The sequence below is a fragment of the Cryptomeria japonica genome, chromosome 9, assembly GCF_030272615.1.
Source record: "Cryptomeria japonica chromosome 9, Sugi_1.0, whole genome shotgun sequence".
In the NCBI taxonomy this organism is placed as follows: Eukaryota; Viridiplantae; Streptophyta; class Pinopsida; order Cupressales; family Cupressaceae; genus Cryptomeria; species Cryptomeria japonica.
In genome coordinates this window covers 680261234-680281581 of record NC_081413.1, presented here as the reverse complement: position 1 = coordinate 680281581, position 20348 = coordinate 680261234, and positions in this window count along the sequence as shown.

Here is a 20348-nt window from a genome sequence, read left to right as displayed (position 1 = left end):
AACCGACCAAAACATACTCCAGATGCATGCAACAAATTAAACCAAACATATTCCATCATCCAAACACGTCGGTTGTATCCAACTGATAGTCCCTTATGTCGGTAACACTGATTCTTCTATCGGTAACCAAAATTTGTCTGTCGGTAACCAATCATAACAGCTAGTGTTGACATCAATGACAAAACATCAATGCAACACATAATCAATTCCTTCATATTGCCAACAATTTTGAATTATGAAAAGTAAATCATGTAATTATATTTCTTTGAAAAGTTAAATAGAAATAAAAAATAAAAATAAAAAATGAAATATCCTTCTCATTGACTTTTGAATAGAAATTTGAGTTTTTAATTTATTTGGAAAATAAATTGGGTGAGAAAAGTTTTGTTTAAAAATTTACTTTATGAGGAATGATTTGGATTGGTTGACAAAAAGTTCAACCTAAAATAGTTTTAGGTTAAAAATTTTCTATTTCTACCCTGCTCTTCATGGGAAGAAGAAGGCAGCTTTGTTGGTAAAAAAATGGGTCTTCATCTGGTTGAGGAATTTTGCTCAGTTAGAGGAATCAACTCTTCTCAATTTGTTCATCTAGGATAGCTATTCAAGGTTGGAATTTGGTTTATCCCTCTATTTGTTTGAATTTGTTTAATTTAAAAGAATTCCCTGTGTGTGTATGTTTGTATTTTCTGTTTTAGAAAACTCTTTCAAATTTGTTTGCATAGGAAATGAGAGTTCAAATTTGGCTTTAAATTCAAGTATCTTGCTGCCAATTTAATTTCTCATTGTGGAATAAGAAATAATTCTTTTAAGAATTAGATTTCTGTGTGTATCTGGGTGTTGGAAAAAAACAAGAAATTTCATTTGAATCTCACATTTTAGGTTTATAATTAGTTTGATTTTATGAATCTAGAGTTTGTAATTTATTCAATTTTGCCCCTATGTGGGGTTATGTTGTCAAAAATTTCCCAGATTTAGTAGCCTGGGAGAGAAATTGGTTTAAAAAAAAAAATGTTCTATATCAGTTTTTACTCTGAAATTTTCTGAGTTTATTTTGTTTTGGATGTGTTTAAAAAAAAAAAAAACTTTATTGCTTGCTGAAAAATTTCTTTTCCCAGAGATTATATATATATATATATATATTGTAAAGCGGAAAAATCGCGATCGAACCCTAGTTGCTCTCCCCTCTTCCAACTCCGAGGAGAGAGAAGGGAGGTTCGCTAGGATTCGATGGTTTTTTCACTTAAGGGAGAGACTTTACATTCAAAAGAGGGGTTGAAACTCATAAGATCCAATCCCACACAATGTAAGATTGGATGCTAAATGAATTTCAAGGGTTAGGAAAGCAAGGCTACCCTCTTTTGTAAAGAATATTGAATTAGGGGAATTAAGCTAGGAATGCATAGAAAGTCATAAAGATTCGCTTATAAACTGAGTTCGGGTTATAGGATGAAGCTGCGGACCTGGAATTAGCAGTAAAATGTCGATACGGTGCTGTCCTGCAAATTTGAGCAAAAGTTGTCGGGACGATGGCGCCCAGCGCCACGGTCCTCCGAAAAATCCGTGAAACGAAGTGGGATCTGTTCGTCTCTGCACAAGGATTCCAGATCTTCAATTTCAGCCGCGTACCTGCAACCTACACATAGAAAAGCGAAGATGATTGGGGGGTTAGGGATTAGGGGTTTGCCTTTAGGTCAAACCCCGGTTTTGGAATTAACCAAGAAATGAGCAAGTGCTGTAAATGTAAATGACTGTAATGTAAAACAAGTACTAATACCTTGTTCTAAGGATGTTTGTATCCTTATGTGCGAAGGTTTAGATGTTGTTGTTTGTTGTATGTTGTAGTAGCATGTAGTAAGTGATCTCCTCTTCAATGGTTGAATCCTTGTCTTGAATGCAACACTTAGCCTTGAATGGAGACTTGGAATGAATGCTTGAATGCTTGAATGCTTGAATGCTTGAATTTTTGAATGCTTGAGTATAGTTTCCATGCTTTTTCCGTCATGTATGTGTTATGTCCCATGTGTAAATGAGAGAGAAAAATGTAGTTTATAGACTTGTCAATTAGGGCTGATAGACTAATTTTCCCGACCTTAGGCCGACCAGGAAATATAATTTCCAAATTGCAAACAAAAAGACCCGCAATCTCCTTAGGAGACCGGGCCTAAAATAGGACCCAGGGACCAGGGCGCTGGGCGCCCTGGTCCTGAGGGACCAGGGTGCTGGGCGCTCTGGTCCCACCTCCCGGGACAGCAGGGTGCAAGGAGGTTCAGGCCAGGGTGCTTGAAAAATGCAGTTTTTGGTGTCGTGAGCAAGTTTCGGGGTCTCCATTTAGGTTGCGTGTTGCGTCGCCATCGTGAAGACCGAAATGCAGTCAAAATTGCAAGTGTCACAATTTTAGGACGCTACATTTAGCCCCCACTTTAGCGAGAGTATGTACACTCATACTTCCGGTAAAGTACAAGGAAACAACATTGAAAGACTTTCACCACGTCAAGGAGGCAAGACACACCAAGCCCCCAGTGGACTAAGGATCTTACGACTTCGATTGACAAAGTAAAAGGGAAGATCACGAGGGAGAACCATGACTGTTAGTAGTAAGGTTCCCTCACTATGAGTCATGCAAGAGAAAATACCAAAAATTTTCAAGGCAAAGCTAAGTTCGCCAAGAAATTTTCAAGTACCTTGAAAGGATAGATAGGGTGTATGCCCCCCTACATTAAAGCGATCACACACGCCTCAATGGGGGTGATTGTTTTAACGTAGTGATACACATAGGAAATGAGAAAGGAAAGGAGCACGTTATCACAAAGATTTAGCCCCCAAGTGTGAGATAAACCCAAGGATAATAAACACAAACACAAAGCACGAGGTGACTTCGCTTTCCTCGGGGTCAGTATGCTGTATGATAAGTCATGTATATATCATATGTATGTATGCATAATTGTTCTTCATTCCCCAATCAAGGAAGGTCACCTAGAAGAAGGGAACACATGTGTCTTTTGAGTCAACATGAGAGAGACCAAAGAGATCTCGATGCTTTGCATCGTCCTCAAGTAGACAACACTAAGGATGACAAATAGAAGAATGAGAATAACATATAGAAGAAGTAACAAAAGAGAGGGGGAGAGAATCTACTATGCTAATGTAACTAGTCTAGCATGTCATCTACCCCCCGATCTTGCTGATCAATGTTTCGAGAAGGCAGGGAACACGCTAGAGGAGGAACATCCAACACAGCAGATGGAGCTATCACAAGATCCAAACAAGGGCTATGTTCATGTTCCAAGCCACGTTGTTCTTGTCTAGGAGCTAGGATAAGTGCTTTAGAAAATTCATTAGATAAATGGTTATCAACATCAACAAGTTCATATTCACTATCAGAAGCAAGAGAAGTAACATTTTCATCACGAATAACATTTTCATCTATATCATCATCAAGATTTATAAAACTAGGATCTTTAACTCGCACAGGATCAAGACCATCATGCATCTTATGTTTAGGAGATTTAGGCTCAATTTCCGACTGAGGAGAAAATGGAATAATGCTTGTTGAAGGTGTTTTTGGAGATTGCAAAGTTTGAGAAGCAGCTGCTTGAGCTCTAAGATGACGCTTTCATCAACGTTCGCGTGCAGAACGATTACGTCTAGTCTTAGTAGAAAGTGGAGAAGATTGAGGAGGAGGAACGTTCTCATCCCTATCACTTAGGTGTTTAGGTTGTGGTCTCTTAGGCTGAATAATAGGAGAAGAAGAAGGTCTCTTCTCTCTATAAAAGGAAGGAGGAGGAACTGCTCCATATAAAGGAGGAATTTTTGGTTTAGGAAGAAGACCAAGTCCATCATGACGAGGAGGTATAGGTCTACTTTTAGAAGGTTTATCAGGCATAAACATAGTCACATCCATGGGGACGGGTTGGGAATCTTCTTGAGGAAAGACATTAGTTTTATCTTTCAAAGGAAGAATTTCCTTCTCAAGAATGATAGGAATGTCAAGTTTAGGTGTTCTAGGTTCACTTAGAGATAGGATCATATCTGTTTTCCACTTTTGATAAGATTTAAAAAGATGATCACTTCGCGGAGGAAGAGACTGGAATTGTTTAGGCCAAAAGTAATCAATAGGAACACTAGAGGTTCTTTCAGCTGGTTTAAAGAGACTATGATTGACAGTAACAACTTCACCATTATGGGGAAATTTCAAACACTTATGAATAGGAGAAGCAATAGCCTTCATGGAAGATAGCCAAGGATAGCCAAGCTTCACACGAAATTGTTCGGAAGATGGAATAATAGAAAAGTTCACATCAAGGGATTTGTTATGGACCTCAATAGGCAATGTAATAGAACCAATTGCAGGAGAAGAAAATGCATCAAATAATTTCACAATCACATCTATTTTGTCATAGATCACTTGATTCAATTGCAAAGTAAAAAGAAATTCCTCAGTAATAATATTAACCATGCACGAAGGATCAATAAGCACTCCACGGCAAGGTGTATTCTTGACTTTTGCAACTATGTATAAAGGACCATCAGGTGCTCTAATGGTTTCACTAGAATCAAATGTGATGGAAGGTTCTTTAGGGATTTCTTGCTGCTCTACAAAGTTAATCACATTCGGAGTCATAGACACAAGACCATCAGATGAGAGAGAGGAATCATTAGCCTCAATCGCATTAGAAGTATGAGAAGTATGAGAAGGTAATGGATCAATAAAAATCTGAAGATTTTGGTTAGGAGGAGCTACAGATGTGTTGCCTTTATCATTCACTCCAGAAACAGAAATAGTATTATTATCAATCAAATCCTGAATTTTACCCTTTAAAGAAAAACATTTTTCAGTATCATGACCAGGCTGACGATGAAAATGACAAAAAGCTTTATGATCAAAATAAGGTGAAGTAATCTTTGCAAGATCAATTTGTCTTATAGGAGGAAGAGTAAGCACATTTTGTTCCAATAACTTATTCATAATACCATGCAATGATTCATTCAAAGGAGTATACTTTCTTTCTTTCTTGAAAAATTTAGAAATACGAGGCACACCTGATGCTGCATTCACATTGCTGTTGATGATGTTTTCATTGAATTTGATAGAATCTCTATTCGGTTTAATCTTCCCAAATGGTTGTTGACTGCTATCACCCTTATCACTCAGAGCCATAGGATGTGATTGTTCCATTTGACTCACAGTCAGTTGATAATTGTGAAGAGTGGCACACAACTGTTGGAAAGAAGTAAACTCAGAAAATAGAAGTTTGTCTCGAATATCTTTTTGCAAATTAGAAATAAAGATTCTTTGAATATCATTGTCAGGCACTGGAAAAGAAATTTGAGCATACAAATGCTTATATCTACCAATGAAATCAGTCACTTTTTCTTTAACACCTTGTTTACAATGCATTAAATCAATCAAAGTAACTTTAGGACTTATATTGTTTTGAAATTGTTGAATAAAAGCATTTGCAAGTTGTTCGAAAGAAGTAATAGAATAAGAAGGCAACGAGCAATACCATTGTAGGGCTTTGTCTCTTAATGTTCTAGTAAACAGTTTCGCAAGCAACCTTGGGTCATAAGCAAAATCAGTACAAATTGTTTGAAAAGTCTTAACATGTGTTAGAGGATCTCCTTTACCATTATAAAGCTCCAAATGCGGGATTTCAACATGTTTAGGAGGGATAGCTCGAACAATATCAAGAGAAAGTGGGCTCGCAACATCAAATGTGGGCACACTAAACTTAGATTGATTCATAGAGGCAATTTGTTGCTGTAAAGAAGAGACAGTTTGTGCAAGATTATTAATGGTCGCTTCAGTCGAAGAGTTCATATTAGGTGTGTTAGATTGAGATGGAGGTGTTATGTTATTGAAAGAAGGTAAAGAGTAAGGTGGTGGGACCCTATGATAGTCAACCATAGGGGATGATTGGACAAGAGGAACACTACAAGGAGGAACGGAATGGTTAAATGAATTGCCCCCTTGCGTCATGTTCATTTGTGAAGATGTAATAGGAACACTCATTGAAGGAATGTATGAAGAAGTCGGATTAAATGAAGGAAGAGGATTAACTGAAGAAGAGGGATGATTGCCCTCATGACTGGTAATCACAGGAGGAATATCTTGTATAGAAGTAGCCATTATGTTTGATGTAAAGGTAGGTATGCTAGCAATAGGAGTTGTCAAAGGAATAGAATGATTGACTTGTGTAGGAGGTTGTGTATAACCTAAAGTTTCAGCACAACTCTTCATAGGCATCACATTCGAATCCACAATGTGTGCAATACCGCGCAAAATATCAACTCCATTCTTATCACTTTGAAGCATGCGTTTTAGACCCTCAATTAAAGGAAGAGCTTGACTATCGGGATACTCATGAGACATCCATTGGTGAAAATCGTCAAATTGGTTATCCAATTTCGAAAGTTGTTCAACAGAAACCTCATGGAGAGCTTCTTCATCATTAGGAGGATTAGAGGAATTACCCATGTCCTCGCTAAAAAGGCTATTCAAATTAGGTTCCATCTCCTCGGTAGTTAAACCTCAGAAAGACTTAATTCTATGGCTTCGTCTAACGGGAATATTGTAAGTAGGGCTTGTTGTTGTAAAACTCATGCACTAGAGAGAGAGAAAAGATTTTGATTTTAGAGGTAGCAATTTTCAGTAAAATCAGCCAATCTTCCAGATTTAAGCTGTTAAATGCAATCACGACAGTCTCCCGAAATTTCGGAAAAAATGTTCGGGACCGTGGCGCTCAGAGTGCAACACGGTCCTTGCAACTTTTTTCGAAATTTGCAGGGATGAAAGGTATGATGATTTTAGAGCTAATCTGAAAAAATTGAGGGATTTTACGATCTGTAGATAGGCCAAATTAAAGTTGCAATCTCAAAATTGAACCCTATCAAGATTGTCGAAAAATGCAAAAATTTGAATTTTGAAAAAGAGAGGGAAACTGAAATTTTGAATTTTATGATTTTAGAGGGAATGTTAAGAGCAATGCAAATTTTGAAATTTGAAAATTGACTCAATTTCACGCAAAATTCAATTTTGAAAGCGGAAATCAAAGTTTTTGTAATTAATTACTTAATTTCAAAAGTCACAAATTGCAAGAATTTGAATAAAGCACTGAAATTTTGAATGAATGCAAACACAATTTTCAGATTTAAGACAATAAGAACACAATTTTGACACAAAATTTCAATTTCGATGATTTTTGAATGATTAGGAGCCCTAGACCAAGCAATCACAAGACCAACTTTGACTGTAAATTTGAAAGTGTTATAATTGATAAAATCAGCCAAAATTCTAGATTTTAGCAGGAAAATACAGTAAGATCTCGCTCCCGAAATTTCGGAAAAAATGTCGGGGACGATGGCGCTCGGAGTGCACACAGTCCTCGCAACTTTTTTCCAAATTTTCAGGGATGAAAGATATTGTGATTTTATTGCAGAATCCAAAGTTACAGCTGATTTGGAGATGTTTTGATCAGTGAAATTGTCGGACAAAGATTGAATTAAGAGGGTTTCAAAAATTAGGGTTTTGACATTTAACCACTTAATTTTCAAAATTAAAGCACAGATATGAATTGATAATTTGTAATAGAAAAGCAGATCTGAAACAAGCATTAACAATTAAATATTTCACAAGTTCAATTTTCAAAAAGAAAATTTAGGGTTTTTATGCAATCACCTCTAAAATTTTGCAAAAGATCAAACATGGAAATGTAATCAATTTTTTCAGATCTAAGCATGAAAAATCACAAAGGATGTTCACGTCGGGTTCACCAAAATGTAAAGCGGAAAAATCGCGATCAAACCCTAGTTGCTCTCCCCTCTTCCAACTCCAAGGAGAGAGAAGGGAGGTTCGCTAGGATTCGATGGTTTTTTCACTTAAGGGAGAGACTTTACATTCAAAAGAGGGGTTGAAACTCATAAGATCCAATCCCACACAATGTAAGATTGGATGCTAAATGAATTTCAAGGGTTAGGAAAGCAAGGCTACCCTCTTTTGTAAAGAATATTGAATTAGGGGAATTAAGCTAGGAATGCATAGAAAGTCATAAAGATTCGCTTATAAACTGAGTTCGGGTTATAGGATGAAGCTGCGGACCTGGAATTAGCAGTAAAATGTCGATACGACGTTGTCCTGCAAATTTGAGCAAAAGTTGTCGGGATGATGGCGCCCGGCGCCACGGTCCTCCGAAAAATCCGCGAAACGAAGTGGGATCTGTTCGTCTCTGCACAAGGATTCCAGATCTTCAATTTTAGCCACGTACCTGCAACCTACACATAGAAAAGCGAAGATGATTGGGGGGTTAGGGATTAGGGGTTTGCCTTTAGGTCAAACCCCAGTTTTGGAATTAACCAAGAAATGAGCAAGTGCTGTAAATGTAAATGACTGTAATGTAAAACAAGTACTAATACCTTGTTCTAAGGATGTTTGTATCCTTATGTGTGAAGGTTTAGATGTTGTTGTTTGTTGTATGTTGTAGTAGCATGTAGTAAGTGATCTCCTCTTCAATGGTTGAATCCTTGTCTTGAATGCAACACTTAGCCTTGAATGGAGACTTGGAATGAATGCTTGAATGCTTGAATGCTTGAATGTTTGAATGCTTGAGTATAGTTTCCACGCTTTTTCCGTCATGTATGTGTTATGTCCCATGTGTAAATGAGAGAGAAAAATGTAGTTTATATACTTGTCAATTAGGGCTGATAGACTGATTTTCCCGACCTTAGGCCGACCAGGAAATATAATTTCCAAATTGCAAACAAAAAGACCCGCAATCTCCTTAGGAGACCGGGCCTAAAATAGGACCCAGGGACCAGGGTGCTGGGCGCCCTGGTCCTGAGAGACCAGGGTGCTGGGCGCTCTGGTCCCACCTCCCGGGACAGCAGGGTGCAAGGAGGTTCAAGCCAGGGTGCTTGAAAAATGCAGTTTTTGGTGTCGTGAGCAAATTTCGGGGTCTCCATTCAGGTTGCATGTTGCGTCGCCATCGTGAAGACCGAAATGCAGTCAAAATTGCAAGTGTCGCAATTTTAGGATGCTACATATATATATATATATATATATATATATATATATATATATATATATATATATATATATATATATATATATATATATATATATATATATAAATATATATGGATTTGGGAGGGTACGTGGTGGATGAGCCACCACGCACCCCATGGGGAAGGTGTTGTGGTTGGGCAGCCACAACATGGCCTCCCATCACAACCAAGGTTGTGACGGGGGACCACATTGTGGTGCCCAGCCACTGCCTCCCCTTTCCCTTTGGGGCTCGTGTGGCCTTGGGTCCATGTGGGCTGGGAGAGCATTGGGATTTAATTTTTTATTTTTTTTTTAGTTTTATATTTTATAATATCTTTGTAATATTATATTAATTTATTATAATATATATATATATATATATATATATATATATATTAAGTTTGTTATTTTTCTTAATAAATAAATAATATATATAAAAAATTTTGGGTATGAAAATTATTAGTTGCAATGTTTATTTTTTTTATGGAACTGATTATTTTATTTTTGAGAAAATATAAATAAAAAAATTAATTGATATTTTTATATGTATCAGAAAATATGCATAATTGTGTAAAGGGAATTTAGGAGCTTAGTTATTGTGGAATGGTCATTTTAATGTGGCATTTTGTTAAAAAAATATGTATTGAAAACCTTGGTGAATTGGCATTTTTTATATTAGAAGATTATTGTCAATTTAGATTAGCAAATATCTCTGTTTAATTACTATATTCACATTTATTTTCAAAACTGCAAGTCCTTTGTCGAATGTGTCAGATGTGTCATGTGGTTGTTTTCATGGTTGTGATTGGTTCTTGTCAAGGGCTTGTCAGTTAGTCAACATTGTGTGAGGGTTGTTTAGGCCAAGTGGGTTTTACTACTGTATTGAACTCAGTGTCTTATTTCATGTTACACCTTGGGTGGGAGTTCGATTGTATTTTTGGTTAAGTGTCATATGGGAGAGTGACTTTCAATTGGGGGTTGTGCCCAAAGAGATTGCAGGGTAACCCATCGAAAGTTTGTTTAAGAAAGTGGTAACTTAATAATATTTAGGGGGCTTGCTAGATGAAACACTAAATAAGATAATTGTGCCTCGCTCATGGTTGAGTGCTAGTACAAACTCAAGATGCAGCGAGAAGGCCTGGAATGGCGATCCAACAACCTTGTCCTCATGAAAGGATTGTTTGGGTCCACATGAGACCTGGATGGGGTCAAGGGTTTGGGAGAGGTTACCAGGGTAAACCATGATGGGGGTCAGGACCTATGGAGGCCTGCTAGGATAACCATACCAAGCTATGTGATGACACTATTCCCTTATGGTCACTAGTGTATAGTCCTATTGATTTCACCTGTTATGATGTGGAGTCATGTTTTGTGAGTTTTCTATCTGTGAGTTGATCCGATGTTTTGTGAAACCATGCACTCTTTCCTTTCCTTTCTAGTGGGTCTTAGTGCCATCTCCTAGCACAGAGGGGTGGCTCTTTTGAGCCACATGGTTGGGTGGAAATGCCACTTTCCATCGATATCATGTTCACTCCTTTTTGCGAGGGTTGTCTTTGCAGGTGTTCCAATTGCTTTTTGGACTTGTTCATCTTCTTGTTCCAGTCAGATTCCTTTCTACTTTGTAAATCCATTATTGTACTTATTTGAACCTTATGAGTTCAATGCCATCATTGTATTATTATGCCTTCTTGGCATGTTGTAAACTATGTAAATCATTATATGATCTTTATTTAATTCTTATGTCATCCTGTAATTTAAATGTAATGTGTTTGAAATATTATAAGTTGACAAATTTTGTAATGGTTATTATGAGGTTATTGAAGGTTCCATTGTAATAAGCTAGATGTATGTAATCTTTAGTATGTAATTGAAGCATGTCTAATTCAGTTCTTTAAATGGATATCATTGCAATGTATTAGGGATAGTTAGCATGCATTATAAGTGGTTAAGTGAACCTTAAACTTTCAGTTATTTTTAAAGTAATATTCATTGGAAACCCTTTAGGAATTTGGATAAGTCTTTTGCTTGTGTATTTAATCAGTGCTATGTTATAAATTAATGCACCTTGATTATATGTTATGTTTAAAAAAATAAAAATTTCCAATTTTATTCCTTTGTTTTAGTGTGATCCTTTTGGGTTTCTTGGTGGGGAATTACAATAGACCTTATTATGATTGCGCACATTCCTAGTTCCTCATAGATAGCACATAGATACTAGAGGAATGCAGGACGACACAAGGACCTTTTCTCCCCTATTCAGATGGAGGTGGAGGTCCTATGAGAGAGATTACTATAGATAGATCGTGACCTAGTAGCTTCACAGCCATAGGAAACCACATACTGAGGGATCATGATGGAGAGGGATCACAGGAGCTCCTCGTGGATTCACTCACAGTCCATATCATGATACACCCTCATGGGGCCACTCCCACAGCCAGATGAGAAGGGGGCATCTAGCCACCGTCCTCCAGCTACTAGTCCTAGGAGATGATTTTGATGTATTGATGTATATATGATGACACTCATGATTATGTTATTTTAATGCTGAAATAATATATGCATTTCTTATATTAGAAGTAACATATTGAGTAATGAACATGTATGTCTAATTTTAATTTCCATGTGATTGATTTCTCAATGCTTCATGATTAAATTAATGCATGTGTGATTCAATTAAATAACTAAGTATTTAATTAAATGCTACTTTGATGATGTAAAAGAAGAATGTATTAAGCCTGAGAACTATATAACTAATGTGTTTTAATTAACTCCAATTAAACACAACATGATATAATTCTACTTAACACATAAGACATTGTATAACATGCTTGCACATATGAAATGTAAATCAATTACAATTTACATAAAATATTCCAAGACAAACAATAAAGTAATGAAACATGCTTGTCAAGAATGAAGTAATGTAGACCAAACTATATAACCCCATTTAATCTTATGTACTTTAATGAAGACATGCTAACATATTACCCAATTTTGAAGAAAGAAAAGAGATAGAAAGAGAACAGAAAGCAGACTAGAAAGAAAGAGAGGGAAATAAAAATAGAACTAGGAATAGTATCTATGAAGGTGCATAGCATTATGGGTTCCTTGAGAGGCGTAGCTTCCATATCTGCTATCCTGTAAGCACATGATCCATAGACCTCGACAAAAATGTATGGTCCAAGCCAATTAGGACTAAATTTTCCTTTCTCCTCAAGTAAGGCATTCACATTGCACTGATTCTCGTAAAGGACCAAATCACCTATTGAGAAGGAACGTTGAATAACCTTATCATTGTAGCTTCATTGCAAAGTTTTATGATACACTTGAATATGCTCAAGGGCATTTATATGCCATTCATCAAGCATCTCAAGTTGTTGAAGTCTTTTCTCTCTATAGGGATTATCATCCACTATAACCCTAAGAGAGACTCTCAAAGAAGAAATCTCTAACTCTAAAGAAATAATTGCTTCAACACCATAAACAAAATTATAAGGAGTACAACCCATAACAACACGTACACTCATGCGATATGACCACAAAGCACAAGTTAATTGAGTATGCCAATCCTTACCATGCTTGTTTACAATATTTTGAAGAATTTGTTCAATTATCCTATTAGAAGACTCAACTTGACCATTTGATTGAGGATAATAAGGTGTAGAAAACTTATGTTGAATATGATATTTCTCGAGAAACTTCTTCACATCCTTATTTTTGAATGACATTTCATTATCTGAAACTAAGGCAGAAGGTATCCCAAATCGAGAAATAATGTTTTCCAAAATGAATTGATAAATTACTTCAACGGTAGTGGATCAAAGAGGAACAACTTCCACCCACTTCATAAAGTAATCAGTGGCAGTTATGATGAAGGTATGTCCTTAAGATGAAGGAGGAGATATTTTACCTACAAGATCCAAACCCCATGTAGAAAAGGCCCAAGATGCTACATGTGATCGAAGTTCTTGGGTAGGGGCATGGATCAAATTTCTATGTTACTGACACTTATGATATATTTTAATAAATGTGAAGGAATCTTTCTTGGTAGTTTTCCAATAGTATCCCATTCAGAGCAATCTCTAAACTAAAGATCTACCCCCAAAATGCCCCCCACAAGCACTTGAATGTGCTTCCTCAAGAGCAATAGGGTTTTCAGCCTTGTTTAAGCATCGAAAAAGAAGACCATTATAACCCCTCCTATAAATAACATTAGAAAGGATAATGTATCTAGCAACCAATTTGCAAATCCTAGCCTTGGTATTCTTATTCGTAGAGTTAGGAAAGGTACCATCACTCAACTATCTCATGATATGCGAGTACCATTAATCAAAATTTATAATGTAATGATATGCCACATCACTAGGATTATCAGCAATAGACGAGGTAATGAGGTTATGAATAGTGAATTCAAGATCTACCAAGGGGTCCTCCAGAGACACAAGAGAGGCAACACATGCAATCGCATCAACATGTCAATTATCTTTTCGAGGAGTGGGCTCCATGGTATAAGAATTGAATTTTTGCAACAAGGATATAGCTAGATCTCTATATTGTGATAATTTGTCTTGCTTAGCATGATAAACTCCTGTCACTTGTCTTATGATTAACTGAGAATATCCAAAAATATGTAGATGCTTCATATTCAATGCCAAGGCTGTTTTAATTCCAGTTGTAAGAGATTCATATTCATCAATGTTGTTGGTACATAAGAAATTAAGACGATATGATAAAGGAATAGGCTTCTTTTTAGGAGAGATTAAGACCACCCATGCCCTTGATCCTGTATGACACTTAGAGCCATCAAAGTACAGTTCCCAATTCTCATCAAGCTCAATGGAAAGTGTATTCATCAGGAAAAGACTTTGGATTAGGTAGGGAGAAGGGTGAAGGAGCATCAACTAAGTGATCCGTCAATGCTTGACCCTTTATTGCCTTTTTTGAGACAAACTTAAGGTCAAACTCGGTCAAAATCATAACCCACTTAGCTAAGCACTTGGAAAGATCAGTTTTGGAGAAAAGAAGTTTAAGAGGATCAAATTTAATGATAACATGGATCTTTGCATTCAAGAGATAATGCCTCAACTTTTGAGTTGCAAAGACTAAAGAAAGGCACTATCTTTCTATCATAGAATATTAGACTTTGTAATCGAGTAGAGTGTGGCTTATATAATAAATTGGGCATTCTTTACCATCCTTATCACATTGTGCCAATAAGGCTACAAGATCTTGAGGGGAAGCAACAGTGTATAGAAGGAAAGGCTTAGTAGGATCAACAGGTTGAAGAATGGGAGGATGGGCCAAATAGGTCTTTAGGTCTTCAAATGCTTCATGGCAATCCTCATTCCATTGGAAAGTGATATTCTTTTTAAGCAATTGTGTGAAGGGAAAGGTACGATCCACAAGTTGAGAGACAAACTTACGAATAGCTTGGATCTTTCCTTGCAAACTTTTTAGTTGAGAAACATTATTAGGAGGTGGCATGTTGACAATATCATCTATCTTCTTCGTATCCACCTCAACACCATGATGTGAAACCATGAATCCTAATAGTTTGCCACTATCCACACCAAAAACATATTTTTGGGGATTCAAACACATGTTATACTTAGGAATTATCTCAAAGATTTGACGAAGGATCTTAACATGATCTGTATGAAGAACGGGTTTGGCTAAGATATCATCAACATAATCTTCTAAAGTCTTATATATATAATCATGGAAGATGAGAGTCATAGCACACTGATAGGTTGCACCTAGGTTTTTCAATCCAAAAGGCATCACAATCCAACAAAATGTACCCCGATGAGTGGTGAAAGTATTTTTAAATTGATCTTGGGGATTGATGAAGATTTGATTATATCTTGAGAAACCATCCATGAAGGATAGTAAAGCATGCCCGGATACTAAATCCACTATCATGTAGATATTTGGGAAAGGAAAGTCATCCTTTAAAGAAGCCTTGTTTAAATCACAAAAATCTGTACACATCCTAATCTTGTTTTCAGCTTTAGCCACAACTACAATATTTAAAATCCATGGGGAATAATCGATAGGATGAATGAATCCAACATCCAACAAATTTTCAATCTTAGCTTTAACAAGTAATGCCACTTTAGGGTGAATCTTTCAAATCTTTTGCTTCATAGGTTTAGCATCAGGAATTAGGACAATGTTATAAGTGACAATCTTAGGATCTACGCCATGCATGTCAGAATATATCCAAGCAAAGATCTCAGGGAATTCATGTAACAACTCGACATACTATTTTTTCTCTTCTTTGTCAAGACATTTCCCTATTTTGATGATCTTATCTTCAACACAAGGACCCATCTTGATATCAATGGTGTCATTTATTATAAGATTTCTTTGTTGAGGAGAATCTTTCAATTGAGTAAATTCATTAACTATCTCATCGTTAGTTATTTCTTTCCCAAAGTAAGCTTCCACATTTAGACAATAGGGATGATAATGAGGAAGGTTATCATATTATCATTATGATGATAATGAGGAAGGTTGTCATAAGCTCCCAATAATTCAGCTAAGGAATCACTGATAGAAAAAACATCCAAATCAAAGACACAAGAAGGCTCACAATCAATATATTCTAGATATTTTAGTGAGAGAGAAGCATAAATGACATTAACACTAATAAATGGTCTCTGAGAGGCTTTAGTACACTTGAAAGGATCATAACCAAGCCCGAATGTCATATCACAAAAGTTGTTTTCCAAGGGAACCTTAATCCCTTGTTCTTGAGAATCACATCCATTTCCATTATATCCACACCTAGCCAGGATGTGAAAACCAGGACCATAAAGGTTAGTCATTTTCGAAGAAGAAGGAGGATTTTCAAAAAGTGAAGGATCAAAATCCTCTAGACTAGAAACTAATGAAGATGAAATATGAGAAGACGCCACAAAATTATTACTCAATGGCTCAGACAAAGTAGATTGTTTTTTAGGTTCTTTTTTTATTTCTTCTTTTCGACCTTAGGTTCTCTAGGGGGAATTCTGTATTCCCCTATGATAGTAGGATTGAAATCAAGGGATCTCCAATCATCTTTAGCAAGAATATTTTTAGAAGAGAAAGTTTTATCAATCCTAGAGTCGAGTTGAGAAGACTCTTCCTCAAGAACCTTAGGTCCACTTGAGGAATTATTGGGAATCAATTCAAATATAGGAGATAGGTTTGATGAAGTGGTCACACTAATAGAAGTAGAATCTTTAGAGGAATTATCTAAAATTGTTGGGGAAGAATTGGTTGAAGAGGATTTAGAAATTGATGTTTGTAAACAAGCCTGGAATCTTGTGTCACCTAATAAGGTATATGTTGTATTGTTGTAAATAAACTTAATTTGCCTATGCAATATAGAGGGAACAACTTGCATGCTATGAATCCAAGGTCTCCCTAGAAACAAGTTGTATGTTAACTCTCCAGACATGATATGGATAAGAGTGGGTAAAGTAACATGACCTACCTTAATAGACAAGGTGATGATACCTAATGAAGATTTAGAAACATTATCAAAGCCATGAATAGTGAGAGAATCAGGCTTAATAAGAGATGTATCAACATTGATCTTATGCAACATGTTAATGCTATAAACATTAAGGCCAAAACCATTGTCCATTAGTGTTCATCTTATCGCACTATCATTTATAATAACCACAATCATTAAGGGATCATACTATTGTTGAATTTCACTAGAGGGCAGCTCATCTTGTATAAACACAATCTGAGCCTTAGGTGATGCAATAGAGTGAATCAAGGAAGTCATATTATTGGATGTCACTGGAGGTGGGACATTCAATGTTTTCAAGGTATCTTGTAGCATTCTATGATGAGTTGAAGAAGTTTGAAGCATATCCAAATGGGAAATCTTGGTAGGAGCAACTTTAAGTTGTTTGACAAGATCATATTCCTTACCAAGGTTTTGTGAAATGTGAGGTGCTTGAGGCAAAATGAGTTGAGGATTAGGTAGAGGATTCAAAACAATCAGAGGAGGGTTAGGTTGCCTATTTTTTATTGTGTTATAGGTATAGGCAACCACATTATAAATCTCCTTAGTTAGTTGTCTAGCATAGCTATAAGGACTCTTAGTGGGATTCCTTCCTTGAACCATAATGATAGGTTTGTTTGGAGTGCTAAAGGAATCATGACTATATCCACCTTGAACCGTGAAAAGAGGTTGATTAGGAAGAGGTGAATTTAGAGAAGGAAAAGCACCTTGGACAACAAAAAGTGGTTTTCTATACTCATTCACATTGATCATATTGATAAACCTTTTAGATGCATTATTTTTGTTTAAAAGTTTAGGCAAAGACATAAAGTCATCAAGGGCATCATCCAATAAAGCATGGTCATAGTGATTGAAAGGCTTATCTTTAGACTCAAAAGGAGGCATAACATCATAGAAGGAATCATGGGAGTCAACTAGGTTGCTAGATCTAGCAGAGGAGTTCATAGGAATGTATCCATGAGAGGTATCATTCAACTTATCTTTCTCATCACCATGAAATGACATAGTAACAAGGTTGATTATTTTTTGGCAAAATGAGGGTTTAGAAGGTTTAGGGTTCAAAAAATCATCTAGAGCTTCATCTAATTCATCCTTGCTAAACTAATAATCAACAAAATTGCATACATAATCAAAAGCATGAACATCTTGTAAATAGAAATCTAACATTTTGAAATGAAAATTGCATGAAACTTAAACACACAACGCAAGGAAAATGAAAGAAACCTATCTTTTTTTTTTCTTTCTTTTTTTTTTTTTTTTTCTTTTTGTTTTTGAAAGAAAATGAAATAAAATAGATCTAGATCTAACAATGCAATGAAATGAAAATGAAATTGGATTCACACCAAGTTCACCAAAGATGTGTAGGGGAAAAAGTGAGCCTAAGTATGGAAACACTAATCCCACTCTCATACACACTCATGGAATATGAAAGAGCCTAGGGAGGTAACGCACATCGACTAATTCTTATGAGAAAGAGAGAGTTATGGATTACCTCTTAGATTTTCTATTCCTTTGTTGTAAATGAGAGAGAGGAATGGTGCAAAATGCAATCTAACCTAGAAAGCAAGTAAGCAAGCAAACCCTAATATGAGAATGCAGATCAAAGAACAACTGATACACTGCTGAAAATTATAGATCAGAAGGAAAAATCAGAGGTGCACTTGTGTCTGAAATTTGAGTAGAAATGTTTGGGACCAGGGTGCCATGCCACTATCTTGATTCTGTAATTCTGGAGCTGAAACTGACATGAGGGATTCTGAGACCTGCAAAGTGATGTTCTACCAAGTCCTGCTGACAAAGGGTAGGACCATGGCATGACAACATTGTCCTAGGCAGGACTAGGGTGCCACACCCCTTTCCTTGGGGTTTCTACCAAGATCTGTAACCCAAAATTGTCCTTGTTTTATTTTTTGGTCCTAAAACTTCCAATGATGCTCGGATCCAAACCTGTACCCGAAGCTGAAAAAGAGGGTTTGGGGTGGCTATATAGGGTTTTGCCTTAGTCAAACCCCCATTTTGGTGATTTCTACCTCCATGAATAGCCAATAATGTACTAAAAATGTGTGTGCAAGATCCTAAGAATGAAAGTAAGCAACCTAGAGCAACCCTAAAGAATAAACCCTAATTGCTTATAATTGACAAAGTAAATGCTCTAAATCCATGATGTAAAGTGATCTAAAGCATGAATATGAATAAAAAATGAATCTTATGCAAAGATATGAAAACAAAATGAAACCATACCCAACCCCAAGGGAGAGGTACAAGCCAATAGTTAGTCAATGATCTCCTATTGTTCTTCTAAATCTTCAAAAAGCCGCCAATTGATAAAATGATACTTGATGAATGTTTAATGGATAGATGTTTAATGTTGTTGAAGACTTAAAATATCTACTCTTTCGTTGAAAAGAAGGCTCTAATGCTCCAAAAATCTGCCCTTATATTCTTAGAAGAAGACCCCTTAAAATGAAGAAAGAGAGTTGTTAAGTATGAAACCCTAGATCTTAATTTCATGTTTAGGCTGACCTAGGATTTGAATTTTCCATTGATATTTTGAGGTTAAGAATTATTATATCACATAATTGTGCTCCTGAAATTTCGAGAAAAAGTCACGAAGCATGTGCATTCCCGCCACGATCCGACCAACTTTTCACTAAATTTTTGGGGCCATTAGATATGATGATATTAGATCACATCCCAAAGTTACAACTTATTTTGAGATGTTTTCATATGTGAAATTGGGCCTAAATGATCAAAATAAGACATATTTAGGGTTTATGATTAAATGATTCATTAGAAGAATAGTATGAAAAGGGGCACACTTAGGGTAAAGGTCCCAACTTTATAATATGTAAAGTGATGAAACATGACCTTAGATTTAATTAAATTAATTAACTAAATGATTAAAGGGGAATTAGAAATGCAAGATGCAAGACACACTAAGGCGGGTGCTAACCTATGTGTGAAATTGTACCACCCTAGCAAGGGTGTACAACTTACGACACTACAAGTGGAAAAATAAAGGAGTATGATACCAAAACTTGAAAAATCCATCTATTTTGATCATGTCCCTACTATTGGAAGTGGTTTGTTGAGTGGGGGAGTTGTGTTTGATGCATTTCCTTTGTAAGAGACCTAATTGGTGGTCTAAAAACTAGGACAGTCATATAATAGTCTCTAAATGTCTGAAGAAGCCCCAAGTATGAGTCTTGTATGTTATCACACTCCATGTTAGATGTCTATGTAAAGCGGAAAAATGATCGAACCCTAGTTGCTCTCCCCTCTTCCAACTCCAAGGAGAGAGAAGGGAGGTTACTAGGGTTGACGGTTTTCACTTAGGGAGACTTTACATTCAAAAGAGGGGTTGAAACCCACAAGATCCAATCCCACACAATGCAAGATTGGATTCTAAATGAGTTTCAAGGGTTAAGACAGCAAGGCTACCCTCTTTTGTAAAGAATGGGATAGAATGATTAAGCTAGGAATACATAGAAAGTGAGAAAGATTCGCTTATAAACTGAGATAGGGATATAGGATGAAGCTGTGGACCTAGAATTAGCTATAAAATGTCGATACGACACTGTCCTGCAAATTTGAGCAAAAGTTGACGGGACGATGGCGCCCGGCGTGCACACGGTCCTCCAAAAAATCCGCGAAACGAAGGGGGATCTGTTCGTCTCTGCACAAGGATTCTAGATCTTCAATTTCAGTCGCGTACCTACAATCTACACACAAAAAAGTGAAGATGATTGGGGGGTTAGGGATTAGGGGTTTGCCCTTAGGTCAAAC